A 27,872-nucleotide genomic window follows, 5' to 3' on the forward strand; every position below is an offset into this window, starting at 1 on the left:
AGTTTGTCCAACAAAGGGTAAGCTGTGAAACAGAAGGAGGTTCTTTGTGTCCTTCTGGTGATAAGGATTACAGAGAGACTGGGCCCATGAAAATGCATGAGAAAATGAAGAAAACATAAGGCTCGACTGGAAGAATCAAAAATATGCTGGAAATGAAAGAGACAAGATTTGCAAGATAGTGATGAACAGAAGTAAACAAAAATTAATGCACCACCAAAATTCACCAATCTCTACAAATATTTAAGTACAGTCCAAGCTGAAAATATGACAACCAAGGCTTTAAGAAAAGTATTAATTTATTCCAAAACTCGAGGTACAAAACTCATACAAAACTTAATCAGACCATGAAATATACAAATATGGGGTGATAAAGCAATAATTATATTTGTGAAACATGACAAAACAAGAAAACCTGAAAATATTGGACTTCCTTGAACTTAAAAAGTTTTGTAAGATGTGACATAGGCTCAAATGGATATGACAAAAGCAACTGTATAAAAATCCCACCTGCCAAACAATGTATGCATGCAACATAAAAGTGGGAACTAGACGTTTAACAAAAAACAGTTCTACATAAAAGGTGGGGGGACAATGGCTGTATAAGAAAATGATGCTTTCTGTAATGTCTTTAACTCTGATCTGACAGGTTAATACAAAAAAGAAAGAGTAGTGAACTATATTAAAAATGTAGAATGCAAATAGCTATGCTACAGGAGATGCACCTAGAAAGAACTGAACATGTGAATCTAATAAAGAAAGGTTTTCAGGATCATTATTCAGCAGAATACCTGGGGGAAAGGAAAAGAGGAGTACTTGTATTAATTGCAATAGAAGCTTCAATAGTGATAGAAGATGGGGAAAAAAGATAATTTCGGATATGTATTACTAAGGGCCTACTGTCACGGGAGGAAGATTACACTGTCATGTATTTATATTCCACCTAAAACTGCCGTAATGGAACTTAAAATTCTGGGAAAAATAATCAGCTTTCAGCAAGGAGTATTACTTATAGGTGGGGACTGGAATGTGATTTGCAACAGTGAAGATGTGCCTGGGGGACTCAGAAGGGAATATATAACCAAGCAGGGTAGGTTTTTGAAGAAATTTATGAAAATGTTTGGCATGGAGAACTCAATACTAAGAGTTCTGAGTGAATTTATATGTTATTCTCCAGTATACAAAACTGGGCTAGGCTAGGTAGAATTTATATTTCACAGAACTATGTGCATTTAATTGAAGGTCGTGAAACACACCCAGTAACCATTTTAGATCATGCACCAATAATAGCTAAACTAAAAAACACAAGGCAATGAAATAAAAAATGAGACACTTTCACTTTCCTACCTATCTGTTGAAAAGAGAAGAATTTTAAGGAGTGGGTTTTGGAAATTATTCAGGAGCTGTTAGAGAAGATAGACATTTTTCTGAACATATAGCTAGGGAGTGGAATTTAAATCTAGGGTGAAAATAAAAGAAATGGAGATGTTTAGAAGTAACAAGAATTATTTACAGGGACTGACAAATGCTGAAGTATTGCAAAATAGGGGAATCCCCCAGAACAAGAGGAGGAGCAACTGCAGAATGCTAAATAGAAAATAAGGGATTACCTCGAAAATATGCATGAGTTTTGAAAGATTGCTGTCAAGCAACTGTTTTTTTTATGATAAGTCTAGAGCACAAAAAAAATTAGCACAACAGTCTAGGCAATAGAAAGTAGAAAAGGCTATCCCTAAACTTAGGGAGCCTATAACATGGAAGATAACAAGATCCTGTAGAATTTTATGAAAGTCTGTATAAAACAGATAAATGTGGAAATCAAGAAAAGGAACACATGGAAATGTTTATGGAAGAATTAAATATGCCAAGGTTGGAGGTAGACGAGACTCAATTACTAACAGGGTAGGAGGAGATGAGATAAAAATGGTGATGTATAACCAATCTACAGGAAAGTCCCCAAAAGTAGATGGCATTTATGTGGAAGTTTGGTTAGGAGGTAAAAAAACTGATAAAGATCTGGAAGGTTTTGTTTAACAGTATTTTAAGAGGAGAAGTACCAACATCCTCATAGAAAGGGGTGGTAGCTGTCATCCCTAAATAGAGTAAAGATCCATTGGATCCAGCTTCGTGTAGGCCCATTTCGGTACTAGACCATGATTATAAAGTATTTATGTCTATAATGACTAAAAGAATGACTAAAGTGTTCCAAAGTTGATAGTTATGGATCAGTGTGGTTTTGTGGAGGGGAGGCAAACATTTGATAACATTAACAGAACACTGATGATCCAGAGGAAAGCAGAATGTAAGAAAGTACCACTGTTGTTGGTGAGTCTTGATGCAGAGAAAGCATTTGACAGAGTAAGTTGGGGCTTCCTGAGCAGGGCAAAGGAAGTAGTTGCTTTCCCTGATAAAATTATAAAGTTGATTAGGAGTCTATATGAGGAATCGGAGGTGAAAGTTAAAGGTCCTTTTCCAAGAAGATAAGGGACTCAAAAATTCAAGGATATAATTGGTATGGTAATCAAGAAAAGATGGCGCTATTTGCAGATATTTTTTATGTGAAAGGGTCATTACAGTATTGTGGAATATTTTAAGACAGTTTTAAATCTTCTTGGGATACAAAATTAATAAAGCTAAAACAATGGCAGTAGTGGTAAATTATGTACCCACACACAAATTGGTCCAGCAATATCCATATTTATGGAGACATGATAAAATTAAGCATTTAGGAGTATGGATTAAAAATAACTCCGTTATGGCAGCTAAGGATATTTATTATTCTTCTCCGTAATCCATTTTGGTTGCTTATTAATATTTATTAGGAGACTAAACAGAAGATAATACAAAAAGTGTGAAACTGAAAGTTTTGTTATATGGAAATGGAGGGTTTATATTACCATGTTGAGAGACATGTTTGCCGAACACATCTATCGACACAGAAATAGCAACCTGTTAAAATCCCAAATGGCCGAGTCAGCAAATTTGTTCCCAGGGGAAAAAAATCGTTCAGCCGTACACCAAAATAAACACACTTTCAAACCCTACAACGTGGGGGCTGTGTCCCTCAACCCCCCCCCCCATGTGGGGAGCTGTATCCCCCACACCCCCTAACTAAGTATACCAACTCTGAGATTGCATTACAGTGGGGAAAAGGGCAAATCCCCGATGACGAATGAGCGATTTTTTTTCCGCTCAGAAAAAAATTCACTGACTCGGCTGTTCGGGATTTTAACAGGTTGATATTTCCGTGTCGACTAAGATGTGTTCGGCGAACATATCTTTCAACACTGCAATATTGACCCAATATGGATAGTAAGATACAAGCAATTAAAATGTTTTTAGTCCCTTTAGTTTTATACAAAGGTCAGGCATATTTTTAGCAGTCAGAGGAGAAGTTGTGGATAGCAATTAAAAAAAATAGCTGAAGGATTTTATCTGGGTGGGGAAGATAGTAAGGGTCAAGTGGGATAAGCTGATACTTCAGTAGAACAAGGAGGACTAAGATTACCTGATTTGAAAGTGTATTTAGAGCAACACAGTTAAGTGTATTAGACATAGCACAAGCAGAAAACTATAAATCAAAGTGGAAAGTGATGATGATGATAAGGGGGGAAACTCGAGAAACAAGGAGAGACTGGAAGTTTGGATGCAGACCCTTGAGGAGAATGACAGTCATACAGAATATTATATTTATAAAGTATTTTAAGAACTAAGCCAACATGGGAATGGAGAAAAGAGATTCTGCCGATAGCAGTGACTGCAGTTAGGGATACAGACTGTAGGCAAGAGGGACTGGAATTGATTGGAGAAAACTGCCAAAGGATCCAAAGTATTGGAAACAAATAACTTCATAGGGAAAGGTAATAAAATGGGAAAATGCCAATAATTTATTTGGACTGCAGTTTAGAGGTTGTCTTCCCTATCAAGGATTGGGGGTCCTAAACGAAAGACCGGCACTGATAGAGTTTTTATTAGAATCTAGAACAGAAGCTGCTGTTAAAAAGGAATAATTAGTAGAGCATATAAAATATTTCGAAATGTTGGCGGTGTGATGGGGAAGAAAGAGGTAACTGGGAACATATTTTCTGGGAGTGTAATGAGTTGGGAGACATTAAGGATTCCCTCTGGATTGTGCTGTTGCAGATACTGGATGAGTGACTTGATGTGGCTAGGGAAATTATCTTTTTGAGCTATGGTACAGAGTCAGAATTGCCTAGGCATAAGTAAGGCTTGTTTGGTGTAATTATGGTGGCTGCCAATAAAGCATTTACTAGAAAATAGAAATCAAAGTCTAAACCAACCTTACTAGATATAGTGAATATAGTAACATAGATAAAACAACTGTAATTAGGATCTGTAGAAAATGGAATGAGCAAACTACATGGGGAAAAATGGGAATTGTGGGAACAATATATGCACAGGAGGAATGAGGTTTAAAAGAAAGTTTGAATGAGCTATGTAATACTTAACGGGCAATGATTGGATAGATTGGAAGTGAAGTACAATGTTTGCAACTGCAGTTGTCTCAACAGGGTCTGTGACGCATAATGTTTGCAACTAAAATTGTGTCAATATGGTTTGTTTTTCATTTATACAAATGTAAGATTGCCTATGTCATGCATGATAATTTAATAAAGCTTTTTTGTTAAAAAAAAAAAGCAATGCACACCTTTTATCATGTCGAGATCCAGAGTTTCTTTTCGTTCTACCATTCTCTGGGGTAGCCTGCCGTGAAAGAAACAGGGGATTCTGTCTCAGCCATCAGGATGGTTGGAGGGGAGAATATAGGATACAAAAGTTATAGACTTACCATAATGATAGACCCGTGTTGTCCCTCTTCATCCATGTCGCTATCCCACCAACTGTCCTTCAATATAATTGTCACCTTCCTTACTGCTCACACCTGGTAATTCTAAGTCCAAAGCCTTTCTGCAAGCCTTCCTCAGTACTTTTGTGTCTGATGATGGGCAAACTCAGTCTGTAGAATGGTGTGGTGCAGAGCATCATGGTAGAGGGGAGCAACTTGAGTGCTGGAGAAGCTGCTGAGTACAAAGTTGCTGGCTTGAATCTGCCATGAAGGCTGCTAACCCAGTTGTAGAGACTGATGAAGAGGGATGTGATCTGTTGCTATGGGAAGTACATATTTTTCTTTTTTTTTTCTTTCTTTTTTTTGGTGTAGAGGGATTACCCTTTAATTTTCATAATTGCTCACAAGACCCTGTTCTTAATGCCAGCTCAGGGTCTGTATGAATAATCTGTCCTTTTTAAAAACATGACTTTCTGTCTGATTTTAAGCTTTTAATATTTCAAGTACATAATTTTTTGCATGAATTTTCTATATGGTGTGAGTTTAATTTGGGTTAAGATTGTTCATCTGTCTCACTTGTCAGAATGTACAGGTGTCGGGCTCCAAACTCTAGTTTCAGTTGCCAGAGCTATCATTAAAATGAAGCTAGCACCTAAAATATTCCTCTCCGGTGTGATCTCCTTAGTGGTTGGATGGGTTATGGTGCTGTTTCTTTCCAGATGAAAGTTTTCTCAATTTTAGTTTGACTATCGAATGATAACCAGGATTTCTTTTCAAGTGAAAACTGAATTTGTTTTCTTGCTGACATAGTCTAATGTAATTAAAAAAAAAATCTTGCCTGAATTTATGTTTTGTTTTACTTACTTAGACTAATGTAATAAAAAAAATGAAACTGCCCTGTTTTAACTTCAGCAAGTGATTTGAAGGGGCACGATTTTGAAAGTTTGTTGAAGATTAATAAGCAACAAATTAATAAATTAAATTATTTCACACCACCAGATAGCTTAAATTTGGAACATTTTCTGCTATTAATGGTTGAGCATTGTAGATGCATTTCTGTCTCTGATGTTTTAACTAGTGCATTTCTGTCAGTGACCCCCTTTTTCAACAATACAACTCCAGCATTTAGTAACCTTGTTTGAAGAGTTTTCAAAACAGGCAGATTTGGATGTTTTTTGTGTTTCACTGTTGCAGTCATCACATTTGGGTTATCTGCCTGCAGGTAGCCCTCAGCCGGCCTGAATACCAGAGTCTTCAGATTTCTGCGTCGGATGCGGTCTCTTCTTCCATGACGTCAGGTCGTCAGGGGTATAAAACATGCAGCTGATGCCATTGCATCAGTCTTTCTTGCTGTGCGGTGCCCGAAGCAGAAGCAGTTCGCAAGTGCCGGTCGGCCATCTCCTGAAATTTTCATTTTCGAGTTTCAGACCCAAAGTCTTCAAAAAAGATAAGTACCCCGTCAGGGATCCTTTTTCTAGTTGCAACTGATGTCCGTAAAAGTTAACAATTGTATTGCCTGTTGAAAGCAAATACCTCATAGAGATTTTAATTCTTACTGTTTCCTCTGTTTAGGCCCAGACCACGACGTCCCTCTCTGTCGGTTTTGTGCCTTGTTCATCCCCCAAACTATTCATTGTCGGGCTATTTTTGCAACCAATTACTTTCGTACTTGATCTCAGTACTCCGAAATGGCTTCGTTAAGCCATCCGACTACCGATCTTCCAAAAAAAACTTAAGGATAAAGACAGAAACAGACCACATTGGTCCAAAACTGCCGACGATGCTTCCGTTAAGCTAGTTGTCAGTCCGCCAGTACACAGTGTGGCACTTTTACAGCCCCTGATACCAGCTACTTCAGATTCGCAGGCCTCTACTGAGTATGCCGCAAGATGCTTCTTTGACTATGCAACCTGCTGATGTCTCTACCTTGGATGGGTCCAGAGCCGCTGTGCAGGCACCAGCTTCTGAGGGTATATTCAGGCCTACAGACATTCATATTAAACCAACATCATCGTTTCCATCCAGAAGTTCCAAATCCCTCAGGCCAAAAACTCGCACTACACCTAGAAAACCGACAACCAAGCCACAGGCTCAGGCCCATATGCCTCAAAAACAAATGCTTAGAATGGCTGAAGACCTTATTACCTTAATTAGGGGAAGCCAGCCTTCCCCTCTAAGAAGCCTAGAATGGAATTTCTTTCTGATTCTTCTGATCAGGAATCTGATATTCCTGCTCCTTCTGATTACCAGGATTTGCCGTTATCTACTTATGAGGATTCTGATTCAGAGGATTCCATTCCCTCCGTCTCCCCTCCAGAAGATCTTTCTTTCGGTGAAACCTTGCATACTCTTAGGGAGCATTTCCGCTGGGAAAGCTAGCATTACTCTGAGTCCAAAAAGAGACTTGGGGAGTTCTTATGCCTGCCTCAGCACAGGCCTTTAGCTATCCCTCCTGTTCTGGACATTGTAAATGATGATTTCTTGGAATCTAGCCTTACCCCAGGCAATTTACCTCCAGCTCCCAGAAAACCTGACAGGTTCTACAGAGTACCTGACTCTCACATGTTCCCCTTCAAGAATCCTTCTGCGGATCCAGAGACCATTTCCCAAGGACCAAAAGGCATTAAGGCCACTGCTGCCAAAAATCCTACCCCTTCTGATAGAGATTCTAGAGCCTTAGAAAGATGGGGTAAGAAGGTATACACTTCTGCTACTTTGGCCATTAGGGCTTTAAATTGCCAGTTTCATATGTTAAAGTATCAGCAGCATGTTATGGGACTACTTAAACAGAAAATTATGTTGATTCCTGACTGTGCCGAACACAAAGAATTACAAGATTTAATGCATTCTGCAGAACAAGTTGGTAAACATACTTTGCAATGTGGTTTTGATGCTTTAGAAGCATCTTGCAGGGCTGCTGTAACTGGGTCTGTACTTAGAAGGCATGCTTAGCTTAAGGAACAAACCTTGCCAGATCATGTTAAAGCTAAATTACTGGATGCTCCTTTAAACCAAGACCGCCTTTTTGGCAACAAAGCAGAAGTCCTCAAAAGGATGGAGGAAAAAGCTAAATCTATGCAAACTGTTAAAGATTTCTTACAAGTACAGCCTCCCAGATTCAGTAGGCATTGGCCTTCAAAGGACTGGTCCTTTCCAGTCCCTTCCAGGCCTTCTATGTTCAAACTCAGTAACAGCAGACCACCTAGGCTGCAGTCTCAGGCTACTCACAGACTTGAGCAGTGGGGGGGCTCCCACTTCCAAAGCAGGGAGTAATAAGCCACCCCTATGGAAAAATGGCACAATGACTTAACCTTAACCCTTCCAAGCCCTGCTCAACTACCTGCTCCCTTAGGAGGAAAGCTTGCCCTGCATGCAAAAAACTGGGAACTCATTACCCAGGACAAATGGGTTTTGAACATAGTTTCTCAAGGTTACAGATTCCACTTCCACACTCTACCAACCCCAAATGGTGGGTCAGACCTACCCCCAAATCAATGGGTGGAGGCCCAACAGCAGGTTCTCTCTCTTCTCAGTATCAGGGCTATTCAACCTGACCCAGCAGAACAAAAGGGACAAGGTTTTTATTCAAGACTTTTTCTAGTACCCAGAAAAGACGACTCCTGGCGTCCTATCCTGGACCTTTCTATTCTAAAAATTTTTCTGGTATTTCCAAAATTCAAAATGCTAACTCTTCAGCAGCTTCTACCCATGCTAGCCAAGGATGCCTGGCTGGCTACCCTAAAGCTTACCTGCACATCCCAATAAGGGAATCTTGCAGGAAATACCTACACTTCAGAGCAGGCTCCATGCACTATCAGTTCTCTGCACTTCTCTTTGGCTTATCTACTGCACCCAGGGTATTTACAAAGTGTCTAGCTCCAGCCATTGCATTTTGCAGGCAGAGAAATATTCATATTTACCCATACTTGGATGATTGTCTGATTCAGGCAGAAAGCCAGGACTTGCTATTACAACACCTGGCATTCGTAAAGAAACTTCTAACCTCACTGGGGTACACCATCAACGAAAAGAAATCTCACCTAGTACCCTGCCAACAGATTGTATTCCTGGGAGCAAGCTTGAACACAGCTTCTCAGATGGCATTCCTCACTCCGGAGAAACAAGTTTATTTGACAACTTATTTCAAAATATTGGCCACAAAACCCCAGCTATATCTGCAAGGAAAATACTGCAAGCCCTGGGGTTCATGGCCTCTTGCATTCTACTATTTCCATATGCAAGACTGCATATGAGGAAACTCCAATGGTATCTAAAAAGCCTATGGTGTCAACATTCTCAGGACCTGGAAACCATGATTTCTATCATTCCTTGTATGAAGGCAGAGTTCCTTTGGTGGGCAGAGGCCTGCTACCACAACAAGGGACTCCCTTTCACTCTACCCCCTGCCGCCCAAACCCTAACAACAGACGCATCAGACTATGCGTGGGGGGCTCACATGGCAGGGCAGTGCATTCAGGGCAAATGGAACCCGAGACAGATGCACCTGCATATCAATCAAAAAAAAATGTTAGCTGTACAGAATGCTCTGACAGCCTTCAAAGACTGTATTCTTCCAGGACAACTATTAGTAAAGACAGACAACACCACAGTTATCTGGTACATAAACAAGCATGGGGGAACCCACTCGTACCCTCTCTGAAGACTAGCCATGGCTCTGTGGAACACAGCTTTGAGCTACCAAGTTCACCTACAATCTCAATTCCTGCCAGGCAAACTAAATTCACTGGCAGACGACTTAAGTAGAAATCTCATGGAGCCACATGAATGGAAACTAGAGCCCAAAATATTCAACCTCTTGAGGAACAAATGGGGGACTCCAGAGATAGACCTGTTTGCCTCCCCTCAGAACTACCAGTTGAACAAATTCTACACATGAACTCCCCACAGTCAGGCTTGGAAAGTTGATGCCTTGTCCTTTACCTGGGAAAGCCTCTTGGTTTATGCCTTCCCCCCTCTGCCTCTCCTCTCAAAGGTTCTACTAAAGATCAGCAGGACAAGCCAAGGACAATACTGATTGCACCAGACTGGTCATGTCAGCACTGGTACCCCCTCTTGTGCAGTATGACACTACTGCAACCATGGCACCTGCCTCAAACCACTTCCCTGCTGTCCCAGCAGGCAGGCCAGATTCTGCACCCTTAGCTTCAAACCCTGAACCTTGCAGCCTGGCTTATGCCTTGAGCTCTCCTCTAGCATCCCTCAGTAAGCAGGCGCGGGATGTCTTTCTGGAATCAAGGAGGCCTAGTACTAGAAAATCCAATGCTGAAAAGTGGAAAAGATACTGTTCCTGGAGCCAGGCTCAGGGATGGGCACAGTGGTGCCCAGCTTACCTCATATTCTGCAGTACTTAACAGAAGTGCTCCACAAGGGCCTATCCTTCTCATCAGTTAAAATTCATGCCTCTGCCATTTCAGCAGATTGTAATATTGAGCCACCCCTCTTCTCTCACCCCTTGCTAAAACAATTCCTTAGAGGGGCCAAAAATTTAAGACCCCCCCAGGAGAGCTCCCACTCCAGCCTGGGACCTTAACTTTGTATTGGAAAAGCTCACTCTTCCCCCCTTTGAGCCAACTGCAACAGCAGAGTTGAAATTCCTTTCTTGGAAAACAGCCTTCCTTCTAGCCATCACTTCAGCAAGAAGTGTGTCTGAATTACAGGCCCTCATGGCAGTGGAACCCTTCATTATCTTCCATGTGGAGCGGGTTTCCCCCATGACTAATCCTTCCTTTATGCCCAAGGTGGTGTCTAGTGTAGCCCTAAATCAGTCCATCCATTTGCCTACTTTTTCCCCTAATCCAGAAAACAAAGGTGAACGAATACTGCACTCTCTGGACATGCACAGACAACTTAGATTTTATTTGGACAGGACTAAGCCTCTCAGAAAATCTGAACAGCTGCTAGTTGGCTTTGCTGCAGGGGCAGAGGGGAAGGCCACTTCAAAGCAAACCATCTCCAAATGGATAGCCCATTGCATTCATTTCTGCTACAAGCACCATGGTAAACCTGCCCCACAGGGGATTAGATCACATTCCACCAGGGCTGCATCTACCTCTGCGGCTTTTCTCAGACGAGTCATTATCAGGGACATCCTAGAAGCTGCTGCCTGGAGCTCTGTACATACCTTCACCAAGCATTACCTCATGCCTATCTTTTCTAAATCCAGAGCTGGATTTGCCACTGCAGTCTTGCAGGGCTTAATAGCTGGCCCTAATGCTCTTTAACTTCCTCCTCCCTTCTTTAGCTTTGGGATTCAACCCAAATGTGATGACTGCAACAGTGAAACACGAAGAACATAGTACAGATGTTCTTCATCTCACATTGCTGCAGTCCTAACACTTGGGTAGTCCGCTGTCCCTCGGTCGGCCCGAATATCAGAGTATAAGGCTGACGTCGGTCAGGGCGCATTTGACTGACATCAGAACGTCAGGGTACAAATGCGCATGACCGACGTCATATCCCCAGTCTTTTTTGCCGCATGGTCCGATGCAGAAGCAGTGTTGCAAGTGCCGTTCGGCGTTCTGAAATTTTTCGAATTCGGAGTTTCAGACCGAAGTCAGAGTTGGTTAAGTACCCGTTGGGAATATTTTGGTTTTTCTTGCCTCAGTGGTTTACCGGATGTCAGAAAAAGTGAATAACTGTATTTCTTGTGGGAAACAGATACATAGGGATTACCATAATTTGTGTATACCTTGTTTGGGACCTGAGCACGCGTTGTTGGGTGCGCTTTTGTGCTAGGTTTAATAAACGCACTATAAAGCGGAGGAGATTGATTGTGCCAGGTTGGTCTTTGGGAAGCGGTGCAATTACAAAATGCCGCCGGATGCTCCGGCGCCGCTTCCTCAAAGAAGCGCAAGGACAAGGCAGTTAAACCTAGGTTAGAGGAGTCGTCCGAACCGGGCGCCGGTTCTTTAGAGGCGTCAGTGGAACCGGTGGTTCCGACGGAGGCCTCTCTGGAGTCCCAGGGAGAAACTTTGATTTTACAGGATGTGGCCTCCCAGGAGGCAGGGCAGGCTGTAGGGGCTTCTCAGGTAACTGTACTCCCCTCCCTTCCTAAGGGGTCTAGGCACTCTCTTTCTGCTTCCAAGGCTTCTCCTAGAGGCAGGTCTAGTTTAGCTTCTGTGGGTGTCACTCCCAGTTCTTCAGGTGCTGTGCCCAAGAAGCACATGCTCAAAATGGCAGAAGATTTAATTACTTTAATTAGAGGCTCCATGCCCCCTCCTGATAAGAGGCCTAGGATTGAACCAGTGTTGGGGGATTGGGAGCAGGCTTCGGATGTGTCTGAGTCTTCGGCTGAAGACTTGCAGGAGTATGCTCATTATTCTGATTCTGATGTGGATGATTCTACTCCTTCTGCTTCTCCTCCTGAGGATTTTTCTTTTCAGAGACCCTTCACCCATGAGAGAGCATTTTAAATGGGAAGGTCAGGACTTCTCTGATTCCAGGAAAAGGCTTAGGGAATTTTTGTTTTTACCCCAGCATAGGCCTTTGGCTATTCCTCCTGTTCTGAATGTGGTGGAAGATGTGTTTGCAGAGGCTTCTCTTAATCCGGATTCTTTGCCTCCTGCTCCTGTTAAACCAGATAGGTATTACAGGGTGCCTGAAGCTCATAAGTATCTTTTTAAGGGTCCTAGGGCAGACCCAGAAACTGTTAGCCAGGGGCCTAAGGGTGTTAAGGCTTCTGTTGTCAAGAATCCGGTTCCGGCAGATAAAGAGGCCAGGGCCTTGGATAGATGGGGAAAGAAAGTTTATACTTCTTCCACTCTAGCCACGAGAGCTTTGAATTGCCAGTTTCACATGTTGAAATATCAAAATTATCTCCTTTCTCAGTTGAAATCTAAGGTTGATGCTCTGGCGGAAGGTATTGATTGTAAAGAGTTACAAGATTTAGTGCATGTTTCTGAACAGGTGGTTAAGCACTCTTTGCAATGTGGTTTTGATGCTGTACAGGCCTCGTCTAGGGTAGCTGCCACTGGGTCAGTTCTTCGCAGGCATGCTTGGCTGCGGGACCAAAATTTATCTGACCATGTTAAAACTAGGATTTTGGATGCCCCTTTGCAATCTGATGTCTTGTTTGGTTCCCCTGTTGAGGCAGTTTTAAAGAAAATGGAAGATAAGGCTAAGTCTATGCAGACTGTTAAAGAATTTTGCAGGTTCAGCCTCCAAAGTTTAGTAGAAATTGGCCTTCTAAGGGGTGGACGTATCCTTCTTATGATTCCCAGTCTAGGGGTAGATCTAGACGTGGCAGGGGCAGAGGTCAGGGCTCTTTCAGGCCTAGAACAGGAGTTCCCCTGCACAGTCTTCAGGTGAGGGCAGGGGTCAGTCCTTTCGTAAAACCCAATGACCTACCTTTTCAGCTGCCAGAACCTTCTCGCCTGGCAGCACCTTTGGGAGGAAGGTTGGCACTTTTCAGAGAAAATTGGAGTTTGATTACCCAAGACAGATGGGTGTTGGACATAGTTTCTCAAGGTTACAGATTCCATTTCCATACCTTACCAACCTTTCAAATGGTGGGTCAGACCTACCCCCAAATCAATGGGTGGAGGCCCAACAGCAGGTTCTGTCTCTTCTCAGTATCAGGGCTATTCAACCTGACCCAGCAGAACAAAAGGGACAAGGTTTTTATTCAAGACTTTTTCTAGTACCCAGAAAAGACAACTCCTGGCGTCCTATCCTGGCCCTTTCTATTCTAAACACCTTTCTGGTAGTTCCAAAATTCAAAATGCTAACTCTTCATCAGCTTCTACACATGCTAGCCAAGGATGCCTGGCTGGCTACCCTAAAGCTTACCTGCACATCCCAATAAGGGAATCATGCAGGAAATACCTACGCTTCAGAGCAGGCTCCATGCACTATCAGTTCTCTGCACTTCTCTTTGGCTTATCTACTGCACCCAGGGTATTCACAAAGTGTCTAGCTCCAGCTATTGCATTTTGCAGGCAGAGAAATACATATTTACCCTTATTTGGATGATTGTCTGATTCAGGCTCAGAAAGCCAGGACTTGCTATTACAACACCTGGCATATGTGAAGAAACTTCTAACCTCACTGGGGTATTCCATCAACGAAAAGAAATCTCACCTAGTACCCTGCCAACAGATTGTATTCCTGGGAGCAAGCTTGAACACAACTTCCCAGATGGCATTCCTCACTCCGGAGAAACAAGTTTATTTGACAACCTATTTCAAAATATTGGCCACAAAACCCCAGCTATATCTGTAAGGAAAATACTGCAAGCCCTGGGGTTCATGGCCTCTTGCATTCTACTATTTCCATATGCAAGACTGCATATGAGGAAACTCCAATGGTATCCAAAAAGCCTATGGTGTCAACATTCTCAGGACCTGGAAACAATGATTTCTATCATTCCTTGTATGAAGAGAGTTCCTTTGGTGGGCAGAGGCCTGCTACCACAACAAGGGACTCCCTTTCACTCTACCCCCTGCCACCTAAACCCTAACAACAGATGCATCAGACTATGCTTGGGGGGCTTACATGGCAGGGCAGTGCATTCAGGGCAAATGGAACCTGAGACAGATGCACCTGCATATCAATCAAAAAGAAATGTTAGCTGTACAGAATGCTCTGACAGCCTTCAAAGACTGTATTCTTCCAGGACAACTATTAGTAGACAGACAACACCACAGTTATCTGGTACATAAACAAGCATGGGGAACCCATTCTTATCCTCTCTGCAGACTAGCCATGGCGCTGTGGAACACAGCTTTGAGCTACCAAGTTCACCTACGATCTCAATTCCTGCCAGGCAAATAAATTCACTGGTAGACGACTTAAGTAGAAATCTCATGGAGCCACATGAATGGAAACTAGAGCCCAAAATATTCAACCTCTTGAGGAACAAATGGGGGACTCCAGAGATAGACCTGTTTGCCTCCCGTCAGAACTACCAGTTGAACAAATTCTACACATGAACTCCCCACAGTCAGGCTTGGAAAGTTGATGCCTTGTCCTTTACCTGGGAAAGCCTCTTGGTTTATGCCTTCTCCCTCTGCCTCTCCTCTCAAAGGTTCAACTAAAGATCAAGCAGGACAAGCCAAGGACAATACTGATTGCACTGGACTGGCCACGCCAGCACTGGTACCCATTACTGAGCAGTATGACACTAATGCAACCATGGCACCTGCCTCAAACCACTTCCCTGCTGTCCCAGCAGGCAGGCCAGATTCTGCACCCTTAGCTTTAAACCCTGAACCTTGCAGCCTGGCTTATGCCTTGAGCTCTCCTCTAGCATCCCTCAGTACAAGTTTTGGATGTCATTCTGGAATCAAGGAGGCCTAGTACTAGAAAATCCTATGCTGAAAAGTTGAAAAGATACTGTTCCTGGAGCCAGGCTCAGGGGATGGGCACAGTGGTGCCCAGCTTACCTCATATGGCTCTGCAATACTTAACAGAGTTATTAGACAAGGGCCTATCCTTCTCATCAGTTAAAATTCATGCCTCTGCCATTTCAGCAGATTGTAATATTGAGCCACCCTTCTTCTCTCACCCCTTGCTAAAACAATTCCTTAGAGGGGCCAAAAATTTAAGACCCCCTCCAGGAGAGCTCCCACTCCAGCCTGGAACCTTAACTTTGTATTGGAAAAGCTCACTCTTCCCCCCTTTGAGCCAACTGCAACAGCAGAGTTGAAATTCCTTTCTTGGAAAACAGCCTTCCTTCTAGCCATCACTTCAGCAAGAAGTGTGTCTGAATTACAGGCCCTCATGGCAGTGGAACCCTTCATTATCTTCCATGTGGACCGGGTTTCCCCCATGACTAATCCTTCCTTTATGCCCAAAGTGGTGTCTAGTGTAGCCCTAAATCAGTCCATCCATTTGCCTACTTTTTTCCCTAATCCAGAAAACAAAGGTGAATGAATACTGCACTCTCTGGACATGCACAGACAACTTAGATTTTATTTGGACAGGACTAAGCCTCTCAGAAAATCTGAACAGCTGCTAGTTGGCTTTGCTGCAGGGGCAGAGGGGAAGGCCACTTCAAAGCAAACCATCTCCAAATGGATAGTCCATTGCATTCATTTCTGCTACAAGCACCATGGAAAACCTGCCCCACAGGGGATTAGATCACATTCCACCAGGGCTGCATCTACCTCTGCGGCTTTTCTCAGAGGAGTCATTATCAAGGACATCCTAGAAGCTGCTGCCTGGAGCTCTGTACATACCTTCACCAAGCATTATCTCATGCCTATCTTTTCTAAATCCAGAGCTGGATTTGCCAGTGCAGTCTTGCAGGGCTTAATAGCTGGCCCTAATGCTCTTTAACTTCCTCCTCCCTTCCTTAGCTTTGGGATTCAACCCAAATGTGATGACTGCAACAGTGAAACACGAAGAACATAGTACAGTTGAGTACACTTACCATAAATGTAGATGTTCGAGTGTATTCACTGTTGCAGTCCTGGTTACCCTCCCTCCAGCCCCCTGACTTCTCTTGGCTCAACATTTCCTTCTTGTTTGGTATTTTTATTTTTTCTGGTGTATTTGCTTTCTGATGGGGGTGTACCATACTATATAATTGCTTCCTATTGTGGGGGCACCTGACATCTGGGACAAGAAAAACTGATGTAATGGCATCGGCTGCATGTTTTATACCCCTGATGACCTGATGTCATGGAAGAAGAGACAGCATCCGATGCAGAAATCCGAAGACTCTGGTATTCAGGCCGGCTGAGGGCTACCTACAGGCAGATAACCCAAATGTGATGACTGCAACAATGAATACGCTCGAACATCTACATTTATGGTAAGTGTACACAGCTGTACTTTCTTGCTGATCTAAAAGTCAGAAAAGATTTGTAACATGCTTTAGGATTATTGGAAAAAAATGCCTGTTCTAGACAAAATGTATTTGACTGAAGCTAATGATGAAGGGTGGCACAACTGCCTCGCTGTATGAGGTTCTCCATTTTGGTTCTCCACCCTGTGTCCTCTTGTGTTTTCTGTGGGTAATCCAGTTTTCTCTCATATCCCTAATGCATGCTAGGTGCATTGGCGACTTTAAAGTCTGCATGCAACGTGTGTGTGTGTGTGTGTGTGTGTGTGTGTGTGTGTGTGTGTGTGTGTGTGATATAAAATTAAGGTGACAACCTACTTCTGTTTTGTGCTTGCCTAATAAAATATGTTCATGGCAACAGCTATTCATATGGTTACTACAGGATTCAGGTATAAATTTACAACAATGGATGTATGAATGGAATGATGATCATCTTTCTCACTGCTGCAGCAGCCTTTTGCTATTTGGGTTGTATCCTGCCCAGGATACAACAGCTGGCCAGCTTCACAAAGCTCTGGCACTCTCCCACACCTTCACTCTGAGTGTTGAATGGACATGCCATTTGTGCAGAGAAATTAGCATTCTGAGTGAAGATATTTCAGAATTAGTTTAGTAGTTTTCTTACCTCTTCAAGGAATAACAACTGAGAAAGCTGCACAGGGAGCAGCAGCTGGCTACTTGCTTCATTTCTGGTTAATAAGTTTTTAGGGGAATCTTTCCACACACAAAATATTGCCTTTTTACATACTTTTGATGAATTTTCTATTTTCTGAAGAATGTTAGCAATGTTGTTAATATCAGGCGTTTCTTGCCAGAAACTGGAGTTTTTAGAACAGTGCTTGTTATTGAATACCGGGTATGCTTTTTTGTGAGAAAAATGTACTGCTTATTTCAGGGCTAAAATGTAGTTTGTTTTGTGCTTCAGTGCACTTTATAACATGCTTCCTCTCATTGCATTTTGTGTGAAAAGGATTTAGATTTCTAGCAGGATTGTAATGTACTGCTTCTGCTTTTACCTTTGAATTTTGAGATGACTTTTTAGGGAAGTAAGTGTGTGTGTGTGTGTGTGTGTGTGTGTGTGTGTGTGTGTGTGTCTCTGTATGTTTTGTGTGTGTGTCTGTGTGTCTGTGTCTGTGTGTATTCCAATTGACTCTCCTCAGCAGTACTGGCTGTCAGGCTTCTTCCTTAGCTACAGCATCGATTCTTACACTGCTGTTACTCCTTCCAATGTACCTCAAAAGAAATAACACTTGAAGCATGAGCCTCTGCCTTCATTGTGGGCTCAGTCATTGTCTCAACAATGGAAGGTAACTCTGCAGTGGCCATTGCTGTTTTCTCAATTTCCTCTGGTGTAGCCCTGACAACCGTTGTGGAGCAAGGGTTAGAACAACCTCTTTAGCTGTTCCAGTGTCAAATTTGGGCATGGGAGTACCCTCCATAGCTCTCAACTGTTCTGGCTTTTGCAGAATATCCAGACTTTTTGTCATATTTTTGGTCTGTTCTTCATACAGTTTCTGGTTTTCTGGAACATCATAGAGGATTAAATTCTCTATTCTCTAAATAGTAGCCATTTGAGTTCCAGACTTCATATCCTTCAGAAAATGAATGGTGACACAACACCTTTTATTCTAGCAGCTGTCCAAAAAGGGCAATATTTAAAATGTGTCCCTATCTTGGGGGCTTTGTCCCCTCATCATTTTTGGCTTTGTCCAGATTTCTTGCATTGAGGTTGAGAGGTATGGCCTACCCTCTGTTTTTGGTGCATGTGGGAGGGTCCTCTCGGAATGGCCAAAGAAAGAGGCTTCTTACTCATGAGGATACGCCTTCTACACCTTCCTCCTAGGATAGCCATAGAAAAAGGAAATTAAGGGTTAGACATTGATCATACAAAGATATTTTGCCTGTTTGTGAGGGTGGTTTTCATACCTTAGCCAGGAGTCTTTTGCAGGCTTTCTATCCTGGAGAACAGAAATCATTCCTGAGGAAAATATGTCAGAGGATTCTGGCATAGACAGAGAGAGGAGCTTTTCTTTGTCTGACTCCCAAGCTAGATACTGATTCAGAGGAAAATTTGCTCTCCCCATTAGAGGAGTTTCTGTTTTGTAAGGTTAGTTCCAGGGTGAATCATGTATATATCTTTCCTTGTCACTGTTGCTTTACTGTTTAAAATGGGATATTCTGCTGAAATTAGCTGAACATCTGGCCAGCTTACCAAAGCCTTAGCTCCTTCCCGGTGCCATATTTATGTCCTATGTTAAAGCATAATATGCACTGTTGTTGTACAAGCTCCTAATCCTCAGAACTGAATTGCCCCAGAATACACAGAACACCCCAAGAGGAGATGCAGTGACGTGCATCCAGAAAAAAGGAGGAGGAGGAGAACCCCTCAGCTGGAAGATAAGCCAAAGAGAAAAACGGGAAGAAAGAGGGAGGAAGAGAATACTGCAACAGTGGAAGGAGGAAGAGAATACTGCAACAGTGGAAGTAGGAAGAGAATACTGCAACAGTGGAAGGAGGAAGAGAATACTGCAACAGTGGAAGTAGGAAGAGAATACTGCAACAGTGGAAGGAGGAAGAGAATACTGCAACAGTGGAAGGAGGAAGAGAATACTGCAACAGTGGAAGTAGGAAGAGAATACTGCAACAGTGGAAGGAGGAAGAGAATACTGCAACAGTGGAAGGAGGAAGAGAATACTGCAACAGTGGAAGGAGGAAGAGAATACTGCAACAGTGGAAGGAGGAAGAGAATACTGCAACAGTGGAAGTAGGAAGAGAATACTGCAACAGTGGAAGTAGGAAGAGAATACTGCAACAGTGGAAGGAGGAAGAGAATACTGCAACAGTGGAAGTAGGCCATCTACTGTTATGGTAAACTCTTACACAACTATACTCTCTACTTCCTTATCACTTTTACAATAGTCTGTACAAATGAGTGAGTACAAAAGCTGCTGAATTGGATGGGGAGGAGGAGGGTGTAAAAAAGTTAATACAACCCAATATAAAAAAGATGGAAAATACCCCACTTGCGCACATTTCTTTTAAAGGCTCAGCAGCTGCATCTACGCAATGTAGGATTGCAGAATAAAATGGAAAAGTAGCATTCTGACTGGCAGCAAAGATGTTCTGAGAATTAGGCAGTCACATGTCACTTATATACTGTACTCTTGCATCTGATGTACGGTGCCAGGAAGGAGCTAAGACTTTGGTATGTTGGCTAAATGTTCAACTGTCCTTGGCAGGATATCCCATTTGTAAAAAATACTGCAACAGTGAGAAGTAGGACTTATAATGTTATGGTAAAATCTTACACAGCTTTACTTTTTGTGGGAACAAGTAGATATTCCCCCTAAAATAAGGAGATATTAAGATGTTTCAATTTAATTTACCTCATGCTATGCCCTTTCCTTCTGTTATGGCAGCCTTGGAAGATGTGTTAAATGCTACCTGCAGTAACCCTGACCCTCAGTCTTTAGCGCCCCCCCCCACCAAAAAAAAGAAAAAAACTTCAAAAGGTAGGTCCTTTGTGAATCCTACAATTGTTAACCTTTATCAGTTGTCAAAAATGTTTTGAAAGGTGCATATGATTGTGCAAAAAAAAAAAAATCCCCATATATACCCTTACAGCTTTCAGAGTGTACCTTGAATCTGTCCATCTGTCTCCCTCATTTCTTGCAGAATTTGAATGATAAGGAGAATACAGTCTTTATAATCCAGTTGTGCTTTTGCAACTCAGGAATTATCTTGTCGTAACAGAGTTCTTTAAGAAAATTATGCAGCTGTGAAATTCTTAGTATGGGCATAGCCGGCCTTACTCATAGGCCAACTAGGCAGCTGCCTAGGACTGCACTCTATCAGGGGTCACTTTTCCAGTAGTTTATTTGTTTGTTTTGTTGTAGTAATGAACTGTTTTCTTTAAAATATGTTGAATGGATACATTAAAAACTAAAGAGTAAGACAAACTGTGAGAAAAGGAGGAAAAAGGTCATCTGAATGGTGTACATAGACCAAGGTGGGGGTGCCAGGTGGTGTGTGTGTATGCGGGGGGTATTGTGGAGTCCTTATGCCTAGGGCACCAGTTGCCCTGGGTATGGGATTAGAAAAAGGCAACCTGTAACAATTCAGACAATCCAGTTGATTATTCCATACTTGCACGATAAAGGCCTTATAGTCAAGTCAGTAATGACTAACATTAATGGTGAATAATTCAAAAGAGGGAATGCAGTTAAAAGTCCACTGATGCCCTTCATTGAAGGGACCTGAGATTGGGTTCATCCTTCTCAGCAGTCAGAGTTTGGCAACCTTTTACCGAAGATGCATGCATAGGGGAATGTGTACTATTTTGAGAAAATACAGCTGGGTATGTACTTAAACGTTTTCGGATGAAGTAAGTCTGAGATTTTAAACTGTAATGCTGACGAGGAGGTTTTGTGTGGCCCTGCTGCTATTCTATTTATCAAATAGTTTGATGACAGAGGAAAATTAATTCAGGGAGCTACTAAAATTTTTCAAGTCCCAAGTCTTACAAACTCTCTGCCCTTTTCTTTGTTTTGCAGTATATGTCTTATTTAGGGATTGTTGATAACATGATTTTTGATAATCTTTCTTTTATGAATTTTTGTCCTGGAGAAGAGAGACATCAGCAATTAAGTTAACTGATGTTGCCTCAGTTTTCCCAAAAGGAGTTCAATACTTCAGCTGTTGGGAAGCCAGCTTGTGGTTAAGCTGGAACCTTTACTTAATCTTTGGGTGTGAGCATTAGCATCAACTCCCATTTTTTCGTTATGTACATGGGGTCAAGGTCAGTAGTGACCATCATCTAGAGCCGTTGTTCACACCTGTGGGGGTAGCAGGAGTTGCTATCTTGCTCTCATGATAAAGGCTTTGTAGTCAAGACATTACTGACTGACATTAATGGTGAATAATTCAAGAGAGGCAGTGCAGTTAAAGATCCACTGGTGGCCTTCGGTGAAGGGACCTATGATTGGATTTATCCTTCTCATCAATCAGAGTTTGGAAACTTTTTACTTAAGATTTACGTTTAGGGATATGTACTTGGTACCAGTACATGTCATGACATTATACATTGATGGCTAAAGTTCCTAACCCCAGAGCCCACTTCCTCTTCACTTCTTTTTGCCATTCATACAGTTCAAGTAATGATGCAAGTGTTTCTACATTAAAAGCCCTGCTTTCAGTATCATATACACATTTGTCTGCATGGCTGTCATATCAGGAACTGCATCTGCATTTATTGTATTGTCTGTGGGAAGAGCATATGGAGCACTCCCATTCAACCCTGACACTCACTGATGTCACAGTGAGAGGCTTCTTGCCTCTGTTGCAGCCAGAAAAATGCTGTTAGTTTAGAGCTACATATGTGAGAGCCCACCACACTGCCTCAGGATTCATTTGGACCATCATCACAACAGTTGAAATTCAGCGCACAGGTTGCAACTTTAACCTTTGGAGGAATTCCATTGCTTTAAAAGACTTTTGGACTCTGGAGGGGTAGCACCCCCTAGCTCTGGATTTGGTACTTTCTGGAATGGTTACACCACCCAGCCTGTGACTGATGGGCTGCAGCTTGAGAATGAGCAGCCTGACCCCAGTGAGTGTGCCTCTTATGTCAGCTGGTCAAGGGTTGGCTTTACTCAAAGCTAACGTCTCCCCTCCTTTGGTTTCTTCCCAAGCCCAACATTGTCAGGCAGGACTGTGGGGTGGTTTGCATCAAGTCATTCTACATCAGGGCTTATGCCTCAGGGTCTAAATATTAAAACAGATATTTGATGATTTGATGGCTGTGGCGAGCTTGAGTTGCAGGTTTGATCCCGCACTTACAGGGAATATTCCCTGATACTGGGCTGAGGAGATTGACCTTGATTCCCCATGTGCTTATTTTATTGCGTATGGAGCCACACTTAGAGCACATGTATGACACATTCAGATTTGCACAAAACTGCCGAGGGAGTAAATGGATGTGGGATTCCCTTCCTCTCTGGCTACTAAGAGAAGTCAGGGGACATAAAGCCTGATGCGTGAGAGACAGACAAAGACAATGAGTTGTTTCATGGATGATGATTCTTTAAGTAATGCCTTGAGACCATGAGAATCAGCATGAACTGATCTTACACTCCTGCCTGTTGCCCTAGAAAGCAACTTGAACCTTCTTTCATTCCTGAATAAAATGCTGGAGAAACCGTAAGTTGTTTTCTCATAAAGGCAGTTAAAAAATTATTTTGGAATCCTAAGGTACACCTTGACACTGTAGCTGTGACCCCCTCCTAAAAAGGGTTATATCCTTAAGTCCCAAGCTTAAATGGAAAGAGCCCCTTACCAAGCATCTTCAGGGTGAGTCATCTTGTATAATATCTTTAGTCTCGCATAGGTCCCAGAGAACGTGGCATGTGACATACTGCTGCCTTGAAGTGCGTGAGCTGCTTTGGAGAGGTTTTGTAAGAGTTTCCTTTTATGCTACATTGGAGGTTAAGACTGTCAGATAGATATTCTTCTCACCTATCCAAGTTCCAGTCTTCCCTAGTGGATCCAGGCATAGAGAAGCCTGAAGACCTCCTTGAGTCTCAACACAAGAGAACATCTCATTCGCGTTCTGTCAACAGCCATTAAGTTGGACTTCTCTGTAGCCTTCTGCAGTTTTTGTGCTTGATACTATGACCATTACCACTGGCTAAGGCATGCACCTTTATAAGATGGAGTAACTGAGATTGTCTTTTGTTTTGGGGAGCTTAGAAACAATATTGTGGATTATCAGTTTGTTGAGGAAGTAGTGCTCTAAAGCCAAGTTTCTTGGGACTTTTTCACTGACATTCTGAGAAGGTAATAGGCTTCACCACTGTGGGAGAATTTTATGAGCCCCCCTTCAGTTACTGCCACCTCATCTTCTAAGGCAAGACAGCCCCAAAGGCAGAAGTAGCCCTGCCACCTGAGAAGGCACTTGAGCATTTCTTTTCCCATGCTCTGCTAGCTAAAATCTTCTAAGAAGATGATTCTAGTGGCCCTTCTGCTGTAGTCTTGACTCCAGTCTCATGCTACCAGATTTGTTGGCAGGGATTATGAATTTAGGCTGGCTTGCAGAATCATCACCACAACCAATGAGATGTGGACATCGTCACATTTGGGCATGTCCAGCCCCACACAGGTCCTCCTCTGAAAAGAGAGACCCACTGATAGAATGATTCATCGCAGTGGCTGTCCTGGGGCAGAAATAACTTGTACTTGTGTAATAGATTAACCCCATCTGTGGGTGGGGGAAACATGGGATCTGCATCAAAGCAGGAGCTCACTTTTCAATGCAATTGTTTATTATTAGTGAATTTTCTTTATTATCTTGCATTGTTTGAGACTTTTTTTTTTCATTTTTTATTTTGACATTAATCTTCATTGAAGAATTTCTTTCAAACTCCTCTTCATTGGGTAGCCTTCACTGGTGCAGAGCTGGACACTTTTTGTTTGCGCTGCTTCTTGCTCTGTGGTAGGGCCTAGAAGGTCATCTTAAGTGAGGGTGCAGTACAACATTCAGGGTCAGATTTTGCCACATCTTATGGACCTGATGGCTGCTTTTTGGCTGATGTTCAGAAGTTTGAGGATCCTTATCTTGCAATGGATTGAGAGGTATATGGGTTCAATGCTTCTGCTTGCTCACTGACTTCCTGTTAGTTTTGGACCCCTACTTCAGGCCCTGTTCATCTTCAGAGCTGCTGCATATTTGGGTTTAGCAATGACCTCACCCCATCTACAAAGTAAACCTTTTCAAATAACATTGCTCAGTCAGATACCCTGTGGTCAAGTCACCCATGCCATTGCTTTACAATAGGTCCTACTTTCCCAGATTTTTCCCACCACCATCATGCAACCTTTACCTTTCTAAGCACGCAGTGCTGCACCCAACTTTACTAATAGTGTTCTACCTCAGATACTACAGAGCGATGTGCAGAGCTGTCAAGATTATGGTTCTTTTTGTAAATACATAAAGTTAGTAAACACACCTTTTAGTTGAGTAATAACATCATTAACTAAGGTGACATTTTGTGTATATATGGTATCGTAGTGTAGATTTTTTGTGTTTCATTTAGGTTGGTGTTATGCTTCTAGTTATACTCTCATTTGTTACCATAATGTACAAGTGAATTATATTAGAACAGTATCCTATGTCATAACAAGCATAACTTCATGGTAATCCAATGCTGTAATAGCTGTTTTGAATTTATTTAGTATAGTGTGTGAATACCTAGTTTAATAACTTGTTCATGTTAAGCAATTTGTAACATCAACAGTTTCCTGTGTTGTGTTCTGTTTATCCTTTCTGTTTGCATTTACGAGTGAAAAGTGTTCCATAAAAAGATATTTGAGAAAAAAAGATCATGGTTCTTTTTTTCTGTTCTTAATTTTGTTTGGATGGCAGTTATTTTGGTTATTGCTGGTTAATAGAGAGCTTCCAGAACGCATTGCTCTGTTATTAGTGGATTTGTAGGTGGTGTAAATATCCTTGGGCTGAAGAGTGACCATTGATAGAGAACTCTGCCATCTATGTGATTGACATACCAGTGCCAAGAATGTAGTTTTTCTATCAAAGGGCATGATGTCCTGGGTGGAAGAAGGAACATGTAGTAAATGGTTCTGTTTCTGTCTGCTTCATTCCTAGTAAAATGCTTTCCCTCCGGTGGTTAAGCTGCCATTTTGTAGTCAACACTTTTCTTTTTTCACACACTAATTCTTTTCCTTTTTTTTTTTAATTTTTTTTTATTTCTCTAAGTCTTATGGGTCTCTAATACCATGACGGGAATGGACCCCATTCCTAAGTCATAGTATGAGTAGAAGTTCATGAAATTAGTATTGTTTCAGTCTTTGATATTAGCTAGAAGTGCTCTTCGCAGCACCCACAGTGTGCTTAATAATGATTCCTTTTGCAATTCATAAGGTGTTACATGTATTGGTAACATACCCAAGTATGATTGTAAATTCTTTTTTATAAGCCCCATTGCTCTTACTACTATTGGAAATGTCTGGGTATCCTTCTACATTGCACTAATTTCTGCTTGCAAATCCTGGTATTTTATGACTTTGTGTGTGTCTCTGTCTTTGTAAGACACTGTAGTCACTGGTTGTAGCAATTTCAATGATCAATGCTATTTTTGTCTTTTTTCGTGACCACTGTATCTGGTTTTCTCACATCTATTTTTTGAACTGTTAGTAATGGGTGATCCCATGTGATATAAACTTGATTTTCTATAATGCTTTGTGGCTCATGCTTCCAGTGTTTTTCAGCTACTTTAAAAATATAATGTGTGCACAATCCCTAATTCAAGAGTCTTGCCATATTATTATGCCTTTCAGTGTACAGTCCTCCTGCTTCTAGTATATCACAACCAGCAACTAGATGTGTGACTGTTTCCAGTTCTATTTTACAAAACCTACATTTGTCTGTTTTTCCCATATGTTCAGTGGACTTTGTAAACCAACATGTTTGTAGTCCACTATCTTGAGCCACCAATATTAACACTGTATTTTCAGTTTAAATTCACCTCTCCTTAACTATTCCTGCATTTAATCCTGATCAACATGAGGTTGTCCCAAGAGTTTTCTATACTTGCAGCTGTAGTTATGCATTTTCCACATTTCTTGCCTTCTCACCTGATCCTTCACCTTATATTCTTTCTTTTTGTTCCTTTGTTTTTTGGCATATTTAGTTGCTGCCTGATTTTTATGTACTTCTTGTTTGATTTCCATTCTTGCTTGACACCAATATGCTTTTGCTAAACTAAGCAGGGAAGTCATCTTAGACTTATTCTCCTCATGGTTTAAAACTTCCACTAAGTTTGGGTCTTGTGAGGTCTGCAGATATGTATGCAGTCCTACTACAATTGTAGATCATCAATAAATTGCATATTTTGTACCTTTCCTTTTATATTTATCTGCATATTTTCTACGTTTTTCAGTCTGTGCTGATATTTTTAGTTTATTATTTGTGATAGGTTCATAGATTTATAAGTGATTACTGGGCTTTTGACCCAAAGGTCTTTATAAGCATAGCCACGTATAGCCAATATAAAGGATTTTGCCAAAATTTGAGATCTTAGCAATGACTGTCCATATCTAGGAGGGTCATAAGTGAAATCCCCAGTAGGAATTTACAGTTTCCCATCCAGTCATCCAGGTTATGCTTAAACAGGGTCATAGAGGGGCTTTGTTTGATGTGAAATGGTAACCTTTTCCAGAGGAGCAGCAACCTCAGAGAGACGTATCAATACATAACTTCAGTTGCTATTTCTTTAATGTCTCCATTACTAATTCCTCTTTTCCTCTTTATTTTCTTATTTTTTTGTATTGTAAAATTTTCCATATCCAGTTGCATTTGCCTGTATTTCTGTTAAAATATCTTTGGTGCTGCTCTTTTTATATTTATTAGTTTTCCTTTCTCCTTTGCATAAATATTGCACCATATTAAATCTCTTTTTCTTTCCCATGATCATAATTCTTCAAATGTCTCCTGCTCCTACTGTCTTCCCTTACTTGGAGCACTTATTCCACCATGCTGTGATATAACCTCTGTTAGACTTTCTACACTAAATCCTTCACTTTACAGGTATTCCATAACTTCAGCCTCTATTTTTTAACTTCTGTTTTACTAATCTTATGTTCTACATTGTGATCTTATTTTTGTATTGTGAAATTTTCCATACCTGGATGGCTTTGCCTGTATTTTTTTAGTATCTTTGGGGCTGCTGTTTTGTACTGATTAATTTGCCTTTTCTCCTTTGCATAAATATTGCACCATATTGGATATGTCTTTCTTTCCCATGTCCATATTTCTTTTTTATACCTTTCAGAAATCTTCCGTTATATGCTTCCTTCACCCTCTTGTGAAAACTGTTTTTAAATAGACACGAGCCTGAAGCAATGAAGTTTCATCCAGTGGCACACTGCTTTTGTTATCTGAATGACAAGGTTGATTTTGACTTTGAAAAATCTCTACATTTTGTTCTTTATTATTTCGCACTTCCTCATTTTACTTCTTTTTCCAAATGATCTAGAGTTTCTTGGTCTGTATAATGTTTTTCATAAATCTGTTGTATTAATGAACACACATTTTTATTTGAAGCTTCTGACACTTCTTGTGCAAGTATTTTTCTTTCCTCTAATTTCACACTCAATTTTTTTTGTATATCTTCTGTCTGGAATTTCTGTGCTTCTTGCATAATAGTAACAGTGCATAATTTCTTTCTTATCATCAACAGTTCACTCTGT

The 27,872-nt window shown here is 41.5% G+C and overlaps 1 protein-coding gene across 1 annotated transcript in view; it reads left to right on the top strand.

The window, feature by feature from the left end:
- TEP1 (telomerase associated protein 1) overlaps positions 1 to 27,872 on the top strand; it is a 2,704,809-nt gene that overhangs the window by 1,565,745 nt on the left and 1,111,192 nt on the right. The gene's annotated exons all lie outside the window — the stretch shown is intronic.

Source organism: Protopterus annectens, chromosome 16.part0 (genome assembly GCF_019279795.1).
Source record: "Protopterus annectens isolate FY-2018-M chromosome 16.part0, PAN1.0, whole genome shotgun sequence".
NCBI lineage: Eukaryota > Metazoa > Chordata > Ceratodontiformes > Protopteridae > Protopterus > Protopterus annectens.